Here is a 14,673-nt window from a genome sequence, read left to right as displayed (position 1 = left end):
ACAAGCTATTTGAAGTAAATGACAGGATAATGTTAGAGGGGAAATATATTGTGAGGCTGGGAGTGAATGCAGCTAGCGGTGGAGAGCTTTTCTATTGGCGCTGTTTGAGTTATGCATAACCGGAGGGAATTAGCTTTTCAGTCAGTCAATTTGAAACACCCTGTAGAGACAGGAAGTGTGTTAGCACATGCTTGCGTGTATTAAGAATCTCTACGCTTCCAACTTTCCTGACTATTTCCATGCTGAATTTACTTCCTTTAGGAATATATTATGCGAATATTTATTATAATAAGTTGGTAACGAATTTCCAAAGCAAAGATTAATGAAAGTCATACGAAACCTATATCACGGCTGAGACTCGAAGCCTGTATCTCCAGAATAAAAGTTTAAAGCGTTGCTTGGATTCTAATGTCAGAAAGGCACTGAATCACAAAGAACACAAATAAATGTGGGATATATTACGTTAGAGGCATTATACTATTACAGTAAACGTGAGCCTATGGGCAGAGTTTGAAGTCTGAGATGTAGAGAAATTCAGCGTGACATTGCTTATGACAGGTCCATTTCTCTTCCTATTCATTGCATAACATAACGTGGGCTGAGATTCGTGACATTCATGTGTTTTTTTTTTCCCCATGAAATATGTCTGAACATCTAGATTAAATTTCATGATATCTCGAGACACGATTGCCTTTTTCCCTTCATTGTACTCCACACACATATTTGTTAGGACATTCAATCATTGAGGCGAGTTCTCTACACAAAAGACCGTGGCTGTATCTTCTGTCTGACACCGAATTTTTTGCAGCCCACAGCCTAATAAGTTAGGGCAGAAAACAACGATCACCTTTGGGTAGATTTGTGTTAGCTATCACTTTTCTAACGCCACTTTTTCGATAAAACAAGCACGAGTCGGTTAGGAAAAAATGACTACTTGCTTGGACGGGGTTTGATTCCCAGCAGGGATAGGGCTTTGTGCCTTCATCGCCATTTCCAGGTCTGCTGTAGCAGCCTCTAAATCCCCTACAGGCAACTGAAACTGAGGGCTCGTGTACAGGAAATAAAGTGAACGGAGAGTGAGGTTTGACACTCACGTAAATCAAGTTCCTAGGCTCAGAATTCCTGTAAATTCACCTCCAAGCCTCCTAGATGACTCTATATAGTGATCGGCATTGTCACAATTTATTTATTACCACTAAAAAGCTTGTAACTTAATAAAAGTGATTCTCAACCATAGAAAACGCGACTTAGACATTGTTCTTGTGGATGCCAGCCGATATTATGTGACATCACACGTCTTTCTATTATTTACGGCAGTGGTGTCACGTAGTGATCGCTTGATGCATTAAACTTGTCATGCTCAGCTCTCTTTGGACCAAAGTGATGTTTCTTATGAGCCACCACATTTCTTGAATACTTCAATTCCCAACAGAAAAACGAGACATGGAGGCGAGGTTCTTTCTCCTGTATTAAGAGAGCAACACAATACACCACAACAAACAAATGAGGCAATGAGGCAATGAGTCAATGCCATTCTCCTATAAGTGCCTCATGGTTTCATGCCGCATCACTTGAAATTTTATTGGCGAGGAAAAACAACGGCTTCTATCAAGAACGGGGAAAAGTACCACCCCCACCCCTTCAATGCAGTCTGAACTGCCATTTTATAGGACAAAAATTCACGAAAATTATTGAAAGTTTGTTTATACAAACCACTTTTCTATATTAAACCTAATTGACAAAGGATGTAAGAGGACAATTAACTGACGGATAAGCCTATTTACATTTCAGGTTTCCACGGCGGTGAAGAAGACTGTGTCTTCTTGTAGGTTTAAGAGTCTTGTAGACTCGACTGTAGGTTCCAACGTTTCGGGGAAACTTTCTGTTTCTATCTTCAGGACTAAAATTTTATTCTTCTGGGTTTCGGCTTCAACGATTCGGATAAACGTGCTATCTTCATCTTCAGAGCTGAAGTATAATTATCCTTTCATCTCAAAAAAACATTAAAATACTTTGCAGGTGGCACAGTATTATTAAATGAGTTACAATTATTATTATTTTAGTAAAAAGTAAAATAAAAATTTGTAATTGTGTAGAACACATGAAAGTGTAAAATAACGAAAATTTATGGGATTCTATGTTTGCAGAGTCTAAATATATCACCCGCCAAAAACTTGATTTCCCTCGTCACCTTCATGCCTTTCCCGGGAGATATTGCCTGTTATGAGGCAGTCATTTCTTTTTATAATACAGTGTTCTGACGTGAAGGCACGCCTCCACGAGTTCATGACGTCGTGTGTTATGATCCATCCAAATTATCGGTAATATTCTGAGTAAATGTCCTCTCTTAAATAAACAGCATGTTTCGGGACCATTTCTTATGAGCAGGTTAATCAAATTTAAAGAACAGTTTGTCCAAAAAAGATGTCCACACATATTTCCATATCAAGTCCTCATCTGAGGTTTAACAATCGCCAGATCACTTTCACCAGTTCAATCACATGCTTCCTCCACACATGATCATACCCTAGTCCAATAATACATATATCCAGTCATCACTTTAGCCTCTTCCATTATACGCACGATATACCTAGGCTAGACGTACCTTCTGGACTCTGTGGCCCGCCAATTTCAAACAGTAAAACGTAGTGTATTCATAAGAGTAAAACGTATATAGTTTAATGTGGAATGGCATGATTATAACAGGGTTTTAAATAGAATAGATTCCCTATTATCCGGGTATCCGGATAATAGAAACCCCGGACAATCGGAAATACAAATCAAGATCATGCTAATGTAACAACCCTTTTTCAAGGAAATAAAGCGTAAGAAGTCTAAGCTCACACACAGTAAACACGCAGCTTCAGTCTGCACTTGCTAAGATCGCAGGTTGTCAGAAATCCAGAAGTTAACAATCTGATTACTCGCCACCGCGAAAACCTCACATTTCATGTGCACATTAAAATGGCTACCCAACTCCCTCTCTCTCAATGAAGGCAGTTTGTTTCTTTCAAAACATAAATTAAAGACAATATTAAAAAGGATAACAAGAGAAACGCGGTGTGAAGTTGTAAACTGCATTTAACAGAGTTAGGAGAAGTAAATGAAAATCAATATAGACAAAAATTCTATTCAACTGTGTAAGGAAACATTTTAGAATAAAAATAAACGAGCATAAAGGCCAAAATGCAATACTCAAAAGTACATAACGAACGGAAGAACTAAAATGAATTTTGACAACAGGTCAGTGTGCAACACTAACGCAAATATTTTCTCTCTACCGCAAAATAATTACAATAAAAATAATACAGAGAACTCCCGACAATGCTTTCCTAGATTTTTCCAACTTCTTAACTCTCGGAAAATAATATCGCCGGTTATGACATCTGGTGTTATAAATCGAAGGATTAATACACCCTTTCTTCTTCACTAAAATTCACTCTAATATTGTTCTCACACTTTCATCCACACCTCCTTTTCTGCCTCAAATCTAATTTGTCAATCAGAAGCACCACTGTGCCACCCGCCCTACAAACTGACAGCTCAATGTTCAACGCCGCCTTCAAGTTTCAACAGAAATAATAACTGATGGGAATAACTATAATGGGGGTAGCATCCCTTCCGCCCCACACATTCGACCTGAAATATGTTTCGATCAATATTCGATAAATGACACCCCTCCCAAACGGGGTGGGTGTGATAAATCTAGGTTACACTAATTAAAGGAAACATCAAGCAAGCACGAAATATTTTTGAACAGGTTGAAAAATTCATCAGCTTAATGAAAATGGAAGCTACGTATAGTAGAAGCTAAGTAGTGCAGTTTTCAGTTGCTGCTTCAGTGTTAAATGTATTCATTCATTAATTGGATTTCCATATCGCGTGTTTATCGCTGATGTCTTTGAAACACAGGGTGGACGAAAATAATCGTAAACAAATTGACACTAAGCTATAAGAGCAATGACATTCTTTTGTCGGAAAGAAAGTTCAGAGCAATTGAGCTCGTGGCCCCCTTCCAGGCTGTGGAGCGCCGTGATGCAGCGACAATTTCTCCGACTTTAATCTCAGGCGAGTAGTATGAACAAATTCTTGCAGGCGGTTTCAGGAACTGAGACGAAAATTACTACTTCTGTAATTTTCTCCTACTTGGTGTGTCCAGTGACAAACAATGACGACTGTTTTCATTATAATGAAGAGGGTAAGTATACGCTCACTTTCACCTTCAAGAAGCAAATTTACATACGTATTTATACTGCTGAGTATACGATTAGATTCTTTAAAGCCAAGATAACGAATCACTCGTATATTTTAGTGCCACATCGCATATAAAATTTTTATTTATTTAAGCGTCTTCAGGCCACAGTACTTTACCAAAATGTATTTTATATATTATAATTAATACTGTATTATCTTTGCCTGTTCTATCATTAATATTCTAATGGATGTAACTAATCAATTACACTTTATATTAATTCATACTATCTGTTCGTTTGTATTACACAGTTTCAGTTAGGTCATAGATGATTTACGTAAAATGTTTAAATCGTAATCATAAAATCTGTTCTCAAATACTTCATACTCGCCGCGGTGAAAACTTAAAATCTCGCAAAGCACAGGTTTTTTTAAAAAATAAAAATGTAACAGTTATTAGCTGGTTAAGTAATTTCATTTTTTACTAAGTCAAAAAGTTTAAGAACATGCCACTGGATCCACAACTACGGCAGCTGTGCCAATTCCATCTTCCAAATTTTCCTCTAGCATCCAAGTTCCTCTTTTCCACTTTTCCACGCTTAGGTTAGGTCACAACAGGTTGAAATCAAACTGAAGTGCACGTAATTTTCCCTGGAACTAAACTCGACACGAGCACATGGTCGCGCAGAGTTAAAGTATGAGAATGAAGGTCGTTCAGTTTCGAGGCAGACACGCTATGCGTGGAGCAACATACTAAATGCGGTTCCGTCATATCAACTGCATATTGCACTATGACGTGACAAGTGTAATAAGGCGGAGATAATGTTAAATTGTTTACGATTTTAAGTCACGTTCCAATTCACAGGGTAGCGATATTCAGCCTTAGTCATTGAGTAAAACCAGGAAGAGAGATCAAACAATAATACTGACGACGGAGTTCGAACACAGAGCCGCCCACATAAAACAACAGTCACGAAATATAAATAATTATGATCTAGACACATGAAATTTTAAATTTATGTCCATATTTTATCATATTCTGTGTTAAATATCTCCCCTTTCTTGTTCTCGAAAGAAACATGTTCAATTCTCATATTTTTGCTTTGTCCGATTTCCTCTATTAATTATTTGCTGCAACATTTAAATTCAAGGAATTCTAGCTGAATACTTCATCTGCCTTTTTCTTGCTTATTTTTATTTATTTACACTTTTCTTTGTTTCCGCTTTTTATTAATTCCTATCATAGTATTCTTTACTTATTTATTTCTTTATTCCTTCATTTGTTTAAAACGTAACGTATAGGAATATTAAGTATGTTATATTTGAGTACTTTAAACGAAAATAATTGTAAACAATAAAATTTTGGGGAATGAAAGTAAGAAAACCACGTTATTAAATATCGCATAAAATTATTCGTCCTTCTTTGCCCTGTAACACAACATTGAAACAGAAATTATCACGAATCAGTATCTAACTTAGCTATTAATTGCGTGTCTTTGCAGTACGACAATCAAACTCAAGGGTTTCATTATGAGACGAGAAGTCACTGATACTCTGACACATAACTGTGCGTCTGAAAAATATGGTGAAATGTGGTGGCTGAAACATCGCTACTCGGATTCACTATGAATGAATTCGGTTAAATATTTGGTGACTTCACACTAGGTTCTTCTGTCTTAAGAACTGGCATTTTAATCGTCTAAGCGGTGACCACAATAGAGAGAACCGAAATTGACTTACCTGTCACAGAGGTGATGGAGTCGGAAATAATGAAGTGGCGTGACCGTATCCACCGGAGAAGAAGTGGCCATCTTCAGGTCGGTCCAAAAGGACTTTCAAGACCCCGCACGACATGTAACAGCTGAAAAGAGGGAAACGCCATCCTAAGTAATGTAACGGCTCCCGAAACAGTTCTAATGAATGCAACAGCAAAATACAAAGTACAAGACCTTATACCGACCCACCATTCCAAATAAGCTTCTGGAATATGTTATCCGACACGTTCAAACATCAAAACGACTAACTCCAGACTCCTTCATTATTTAAAGACTCATCAAAATTGTCGCATTAAAATGTGAAACAGACAACGCATTTAAAATGTATAACTTTTTGCCACAAACTGAAAGTTCTAGATAAAATAAAAATCAGACTGAAGGTCCTATTGGACAAAAGATTTGTTAACGTGGGAAAACTTTAAGATACTTTTAAAATTCAATAGTAGTAGAATTCCTTCCGTGAATATATTTTTACACAAAGAACAACATTAACCGATGAATATAACTCAGACAAAGACTGCCAATGGCGCCTCAAAATCAATAATCGAACAAACTCGAAGTTGGATAAAAGTACCTGAAACCAGTCAGACCAAGAATTTTAACAAAGAATTACTGTCATTGTCAAGGGATTTTCATTTGCCTGCGTACAGAACGTAATTTGTTTTGTGATGTCTGTTAATGGTTTATTTAATGACGCTTTCGATTCCTCTGATTATATTTATCGCTTAACAATATAATTATCGGTGAATAATTAATTGGAAGGAAGTGGTCGTGGCCTAATTTAAGTCCTATCCCATAATTTTCTTCGAGGGACTGAAGTAAAAAAGAAAAAAACCTGTCCCTTGGCCGAAATATAATAAACCCATAAACTACAGAACAAAAAGCAGGCACGCTCTAACAACTGGCCTTAAGTGGTTACCAGAGTGTAAAATCTCACTTCCACAGAGTTCAAAGTTTAGAAATGAGTGTAGACATGCTCCCTTCTCCTCCTCCCCCGACCGCCTTCATGGCCAGGCACAGTGGTAACCTTACCACGACTTACAGATGTTCACCAAGTATCCCTCAGATTCAGTAATGAGACCATCAAAGAGAAACCCGGAGGAAACAACCACGATCAAGCGTGCAGTTTATATATATATATATATATATATATATATATATATATATATACATGCGTCCGAAATTAAATGTTTACTCGTTGAAATGATGATTCGAGGAAGCAGAATGTAATTATTGTTTGGACAAAAGTCAAATTGCTTTGCTGCTTCAGTTTACGCCTTCAAGGTATATTACGAAACTTAATTTAAATAGGATAATGACTCTTTTGTGCAGAAAGCCTTTAATTTCAGTCACAATTTTTTTCTGCCTGAAATACTAAGCAACAAAACAAGAAATACAGAGTCCTTCGTACACTGTGGGCGTCTGTGGTAGTTTAGAGTAAAATTATATTATTCATTCATGCAGTCCCAACAACAAATATGTTTCTGTGATGAACTCAAGATGTAGAAAGTGCCTTTTAATAAATATTTCCTAATTAATATGTGTGAAACTGTTTATTAAATAAGTTTTTTTACAATCATCTTCTTTCTTAGAAGGCTTAAGCGTCTTATACCGGTTCCAAACTTACTCAAACTTTTTGAACCGTCTCATTTGTGGTCTTCCTACATATGTCTTTCCTTGAAGTCTGTAGCTGAAAGCTTTGCCTCATGATCTACAGTCTGTTTTAAATAATCTATTTAACATAAAAGATCGTCTTCATTGCATTGGACATCTTCAGTGAACATCTAATAATCAAACGTATATTTGTATTAGAATAAGTCAAAGTAATTAATAAACAGGTTTATCAAAAGTGTGGAGACAAAAATGTACAGATACCTGTATCTCACAGACCAGGCATTTGCTCTTTGTAACGCTCGAAGTTTATGGTATGGTTGCTGTGAAGCCTGCAGGTATCCGGAAGGTGTGACTTGGACATAACTAACCGGTGCTTTTGGCAGACGATTCATGTGGCCGGCTGGGTTTGATGTGCGTACTTTGGAAGTGATCCAACATCACCCTCTGATAAAGGCTTAACAGCTACCACGCAAGTGGAGAGGAGAAGTCGAAACAAACGAATGATTACACGCAGAAACCCGATTCACTTTTATAAACTGGGTGCAGTGATGTGTTGAAGTGTTAGCTCGGGATGACTGAGTAATGAAAGGCATCAGAAGGTGTTGTCTGGTGCAAAAGCTGCAGCATCAGAAATTCTCTCATGAGCTTGATAAATTATGTTTCTAGATCTGAATTCTCGTGCTTTTGAACTTTGTCATCGTCACTGCTCTCGGTTCTAGCGGCAGTTGCGGCCCGGAACAAGGGATAAAACCTCGTTGTTTAGTGTTTATCCCTTAAGCGAAGAGTATTTGTTAAAGGGTGAAACGTATAGGAAACCGCTACAACATTAAGACAACCTAAAAAAGAAACACACACTTATGAGTTTACTTACAAGAACGAAACCGGAAAGAAGGCGAATGATGGCGTTAGCAGGAAACAAATATGATAGAGTGGCTAACAATTTGTTTTTCTCCTGAACGGGGTTCCTGTATTGGGTGGTTTTGGATTTGGTCTAATGTAATTAAACTTCCATTTCCAAGTCTGTTTTAGACTTGAAACTCGTATGCCTCCTTGTTTTTAGCGCTAATCTTATCACCATCTCCCGTTGACATAACCTGACCTCAGGGGCTTTTACTCTTTTAGGTATTCCGAGTTTGGTTGTCAAGTGATTGAGATTAGCTCATTCTAACGGACCTCACAGAGTGAGTGCCCTTCCCCTTCACCACACCTGAAGACGAGGACAGATTCAGTCCTCGAAACGTTGTGTAATTTTGTGACATCAGACGATGGACAAAGTTTAATAACCCAACAATTCAGATTGCATTGCACCATCGTCAGAACCCTTAAGGATCGATAGAAAAGAAACAAGTTGGAGAGTACGTGCACCTCATTGGGGCCCACTATTACATTCTTGTTTCTATTTAAGTATAAATTCAGTTTATAACGTTTGTAGAAGAAATGTGGTCTGCTAAATTAAATGAGCTGGTGCAGTGAAATTTGTATCTGGGTTGCCATATTTTCGCTTTGTTACGTCGCGACCATCAGGCGTCGTGATTGATCACATGATCCCACGTTATGTTTACATGGCGAAGAAGAAAATAATACGTGAACCATTACTAATTTGTTATGGAAACTTACGTGTTTTTTGGTCAGAAGGATATTACCTCCAACAAAGTTTTGTTCCTGAATCCTAACAGATTTTAAACATGTTTTGCACCATCATAGTATTGTTAGTCATTTGGGACGCTCATTACATATACAGAACAATTACAGACATGACAAACACCGGTGTGTCCATCCAAAAATAAATGAATAATTTGAAATTCATCCTTCTTCAGTGCGATATAGAAACTTTTAAATAACATACATTTGTAAGCAATAGCATCACAAAGTTACTGCTTAGGCCGTGTGTTTCGAAAGCCAACTGCAAGCTGTCCCGATGTTTATTTTATTTTTCAGACTGATGCAGAAAACTATTTGCAGTTTTTGTATCGTTTATTCTCTATGGAAAAAATGCGAATGTTGTTGTAGTCAGATACCCTGAAACGGGCGTATTCAACTGCCAAGGTATCAAATTAATTGCTAACTAGCTAACAGACCAACCAACTGACTAACTTACCGACAAAACAGACAACCAAATAAAGAAATAACAGACCAACTAATTAAGTGACTAATTAAATGCGTGCTATTGTAGGTTCCTTCAAAGCTGATAGTTGTTCAGAAAGTCAAGATTTTTCCTGATCTATGGAACCACGACGTTCATTAGAGTACTTATTTATAAAATCCATTTTTCGATCTTACACACTCTTTCTTTAATGTAAATTTTAACATTAACCTTCCACCTATAACATAATGTTTGAGTGACGTTAGAAGGCCAATTAATGTAAACATGCTCGCATGCATACATTCCTCCATTCACCTATCACTTAACCATTTATACGCTACAAACGGAATAACTCGCCGAGGAACCCGACTGCTACTACCACAAACATCTTGTTTATTTTATCATGTTTATAAAATATTTGTGTGTTTTCATTAATAGAAAGTATAAAATAACATTGACAACTTGTCCAAATTAAACTGAGTACAAAAATGATTTAAATAATCCATTAGTGTTTTACTGTTAATACATCCGCTAATTCAATAATACATGTATTCGTTTATTCAATCATCATCCGGCAATCCAATTATATATTTGTTCAATTTTTTTAATTTATGAGTACACCCACTCGTTAAACCGTACATCCATCGTCCATTCTCCTATTTATGCAACTGTTTATTCTGTCATCAGTAACTCAAGAGATGCAAAAACGTCGTTAAAAAGTAGCAGCTAGCAAAAAGGTATGTTTTCTTCGTTGTATTTTGTGTTTATCTTTTTCTTTTCATTCTGCATTAAATTCGCTATTAGCTTCTATAGTAATACTGAGTATGGTGTTGAACCTTCTTGTTCCATCAGTTTCTTGAGGTCCGTGACATGGAATCAGCCAGTTATTTAAATAGGTACCTTTATGATTATTTTACTGATATAAAATTACAGTATCCATGTAGGAGAATGTGGCTACTTTTTGATTCCACCGGTCTTTATATAATGGCTACTTCAGTGCTTATCAAGTGGTCCCGAGGGGTCGTTGGAGGGGGAGAACGTGCACTGTACAACCCCTAACAACACACTCGAGAACGTAATCAACTGGAGTCACGTAGTTGAATACCACAGAAGGAAAAACTCTGGTTAAACAGCAATCAGATTCGATCTCATACCGGCTAGCAAAATCAAGCAATTAGCTTGCGAGGTTTCTGGTTACAGTCGAACTCAGGGTATAGGAACAGAAGTTTCGAGAACATTGGATTTCCTTTTGGTTTTAATTCCAATTTCGAATTGAAGGTGTAGAAGATTAAATTGCCCAGGAAAACTTTTGAATTCGGGATAAAAGGAACGCAGCTTCAGCCCTAAAGATGGAGGCAGAATGTTACTCCGAAGCATTAGTATCTACTTGCAAGTCCACACGGCGTTGCTACTTATAAGACCAACATAAAATCCACAAGAACGATTTCTTTTTTATTCCTTAATTTCGCCATTTAGGAGGCCTAAGACCCAATGTTTACTGTACGGCGACTACAAGAATCGGTTGTATTCCTGACGTAAAGCAGTTTTACCACTTGGAAACGTAGGTGTAGGTGGGAGGATAACATTAAAATGGATTTTAGCGGAATAGAATGGGAGGGTGTGGACTGTATTAATCTTCCTCAGGAAAGGGTCCAGTGACTGATTCCTTGAACACGATAATGTCCTATCGGCTTTTATAAAACAAGTATTTTCTTGACTAGCTGAGCGACTATTAGCTTCCTAAATAAGATTCCTCTCCAAGCACTTAGTTGGGACAGTTTCAAACCAACATTTTTTTTAAGATATCCGACGTTTGGTTTAGAATTAACAGGAGTGTTTAAATGTTATGACTCTTGGATAAAACTTTATATGAAATTCATGTTCTACTCCATTATTATTTAGATTCAGCAGGCAAGAAAGACAGGACTAACTGCATAAATTGAATTACTTTTACATAATAAATTAAAACGGAAGTACTTTTGATACAGGAACGAAGTTGCTCACGCCATGACGTTAGGATGGAAAGAACTTGGCATCGCTTGGCATTTGAATTTTTGAAAACGTTTTATGTAAACAAATTAATTACACGGTCTCTATTTATAATTAATCAAATTTAAACGGAAATTTGTTTTGCGGTGCCTTGGTTTTGGCTGCATGCAGTCGGTTTCAAAGGGACAAGAATTCTGAGATAGTTGATATTTTCTTCATTAATGTTTGTACTTAGAAACATTTTAAACCCTGAATAAGATGAGGTAACTGCTTCTGTGTGACTCCGTTGTTGTGTTATCTAAATGTATTTAAAATTAATTTAGATGTTTCAAAATTATCACATATATTTCATAAGTGTTTAAACATAAATGTTATTGTTACCGTGTGGTTTGCAGTCCTGACAGTGTTTTGATCTTTTTAAATTAGTTCCGGATCATAGCCCTGCCTCTGGCTGCCACTCCATAACATGAAACGTGCATCCCAGTAGTTTCATAACGCCCTTTTGTGTGAGATTTCATAGTGCCATGAATACGTAGACTACCAGTAACAAGGCAGACATAAAACCAGAGCCTGGTGAAAGCCCCTGTTATGCCATTCATTTGCGAATCGTATTTTAGGGGTAGGTTTCTGATCCAATAACATTAGCGGGATGGAAATGTGTTGCCTGTCTGGTAGAATTAAGTCCGTATAATCTGAGTACTCCTTTTATACATCTGAATGGCGCGGTATAGTCCCATTTTGTATTGTGGTAAATCATGCATGTGAGGGAGACGCGAGTCTGAATTTTACGTTGTTTTCCTCCGTCATTCCTGGCTAATACCGCCTTAGCACTTTCAAATGAGCACGACCGCCATCTTTTAGATTTTTGTGCGACCAAGAGTTATGACTCTGTAATCCCATCTTGTTTTGACGTACGTAGCCTATGCAATTGAAACAGCATCGTTAATATACGAATCGGTCAACAATAGTAATATTTCAGTTACTAAGTCTGGCAGGGAAATTTGGGTCTCCTATGATTCCGTGTCCAGACTGGACCAGGCTTCTACCCAGTCTCGCATAGTACAGTCACAAGAGGCTGTTTTGTCGGGATTAAGACGGCCGCAGCTTGAAGCTAGCAATGTGATATTTGAGGTTATCACGGCGGTGAAGATGCCGATGTTGATCTTTAGGGTTGTGATGTGTAAACTCGTAGGCAGACAACATATAGAGAAGCGCACTGCCTCCATGTTCAGCCCCGAAGCGGGAGACGCACATATTCGAGGAATACGTGGAGTTTTACCTCTGTGGCCCGTTTATATTCATGGAATTGCATTTAGCGCCAGGGATAACTTTATTTTTCAGTCGTAAAACTTGTTGAGAAGTTTGATATAGACTCAGTACAAAACAATTTGTCACAATCGTTCTAGTTAGACGCGGAAGTAAATAATTGTTTCTGTAATGCACAAGTTAGTAAGGGACCAGTCGTATTATGTTCTTACGGAATATACTGCACGTCCTTAAGACTACTCTTATAGACAAGATAGAAAACTTCTTCCACATCAGAGTAATGGCTCATAAAATGCTCACGTTTGTCTTGCAGACACCGCGGAGTTTGTGCTGGTTGAGCAGAAGCTCCCATCTAAGTAAAATAATACCGATGGGCATAATTAAATATACAAACGGCAGCACCTTTTCTTAATCATTCGTATACTTTCCGCGAAGTGAAAGCTCGCTTAAAATTGCATTCCAAGAAAAACTGTTTTTCTATTTCCCTTTCTTGCTATCAGCACCATCAAAATACGGAAATTTTTTTGGCAGAGACTACACGAGATCTGATACAAGGTAACAGCTAATTACTGTTAGGATTGGTAAAGGAACTAGAATTCCTCACTGACGATGATTCTTGTTTGGCGTGAGAGAATTGTTCCATCATTTTAGTTGACTTCTACGCTCCTCGAAATTTCCGGGATACGAGAAAGACTGCGAAGGAAAACGGCGAAAATACGCCCATGTCTTATTGCCTGAGGAAACGAACTGAATTGTAAAGTCGGCCGGGTACAAGACCAAACTTAAAGGGGCAGAGACCTTCCTGAGGTGATGATAGTTGGCCAGCTGCCTTGATAAGAACAAATTATTTTTCATTATATGTATAAAATATTTCAGCTGTTTCAGCGACTCACATTATACACACGAAAACCTAACCTGCCGACGCGAGTGTGATGCACTTTGTGAGTGTTCACATACGTAAAATAAATCCATCTTTTAATTCAGGGGAAAGAAATGCAATATTAACATCATGACTGTGCGCGAGATATGGAGATTAAAATGGCAGGAACGATATTGTTTCTTTATACAAAAGTTGTCGAGTATTTGCACTTTAATTAATGTCTTGTTAATAAAACGTGAATTTCTTCAGTTTCGCAAAGTTCCTCCAGGCAATATTCAAACAGCTGATTTCTACATCCAATAAACTGCACAGTATCTCCGTTACAAATATCTGTCCGTTAATGTCAGAGAGAAATTGTTCACTACTCTGTTCTGTTTGATGAAATTAATTGTCAAATCAGTTAAACCCAAGTACGGTATAATTGTACGTCAAATCGTGTGGTTCATACAGTTACCACTACTCTGTTCTGTCATTTGAAATCCACTATTAAGACGCTTAAAGCGAAGCACCTCATAACTTTAAATAAAATTATGTGGTACATATAATTACCACTATTATTCAAAAGATTTTAAAAACAGTACTACAGAACGTTGTACCATAGTTTGATGAATCAGCACCGGATATTTCTGGACGAAATGGGCTTACGTATGTTAGGATGCCATGCGTTTTCCAGGAACCCATAATTTTTCTTTGTTTTCCCACGAGGTAAAATACTGACTTCAGTTCAACAACTCAACTTCAGTTTAGGCTGAGGTGTAAGCTATTCTCGTAGTCTTGTAGAACTGACAGGCGTTTCAGAGGTGATCACTGCTTCCACCATTGCCGTAATGACGGAGGTAACAAACATTTCAGAAACGTCAGTAAGTTTCTATGAG

Source organism: Zootermopsis nevadensis, unplaced genomic scaffold, assembly GCF_977971745.1.
Source record: "Zootermopsis nevadensis isolate Lab colony 2312 unplaced genomic scaffold, Znev_1.0 Znev_ptg000029l, whole genome shotgun sequence".
NCBI lineage: Eukaryota > Metazoa > Arthropoda > Insecta > Blattodea > Termopsidae > Zootermopsis > Zootermopsis nevadensis.
The sequence above is the reverse complement of the archived record's forward strand: the minus strand, read 5'-3'. Positions refer to the sequence as shown.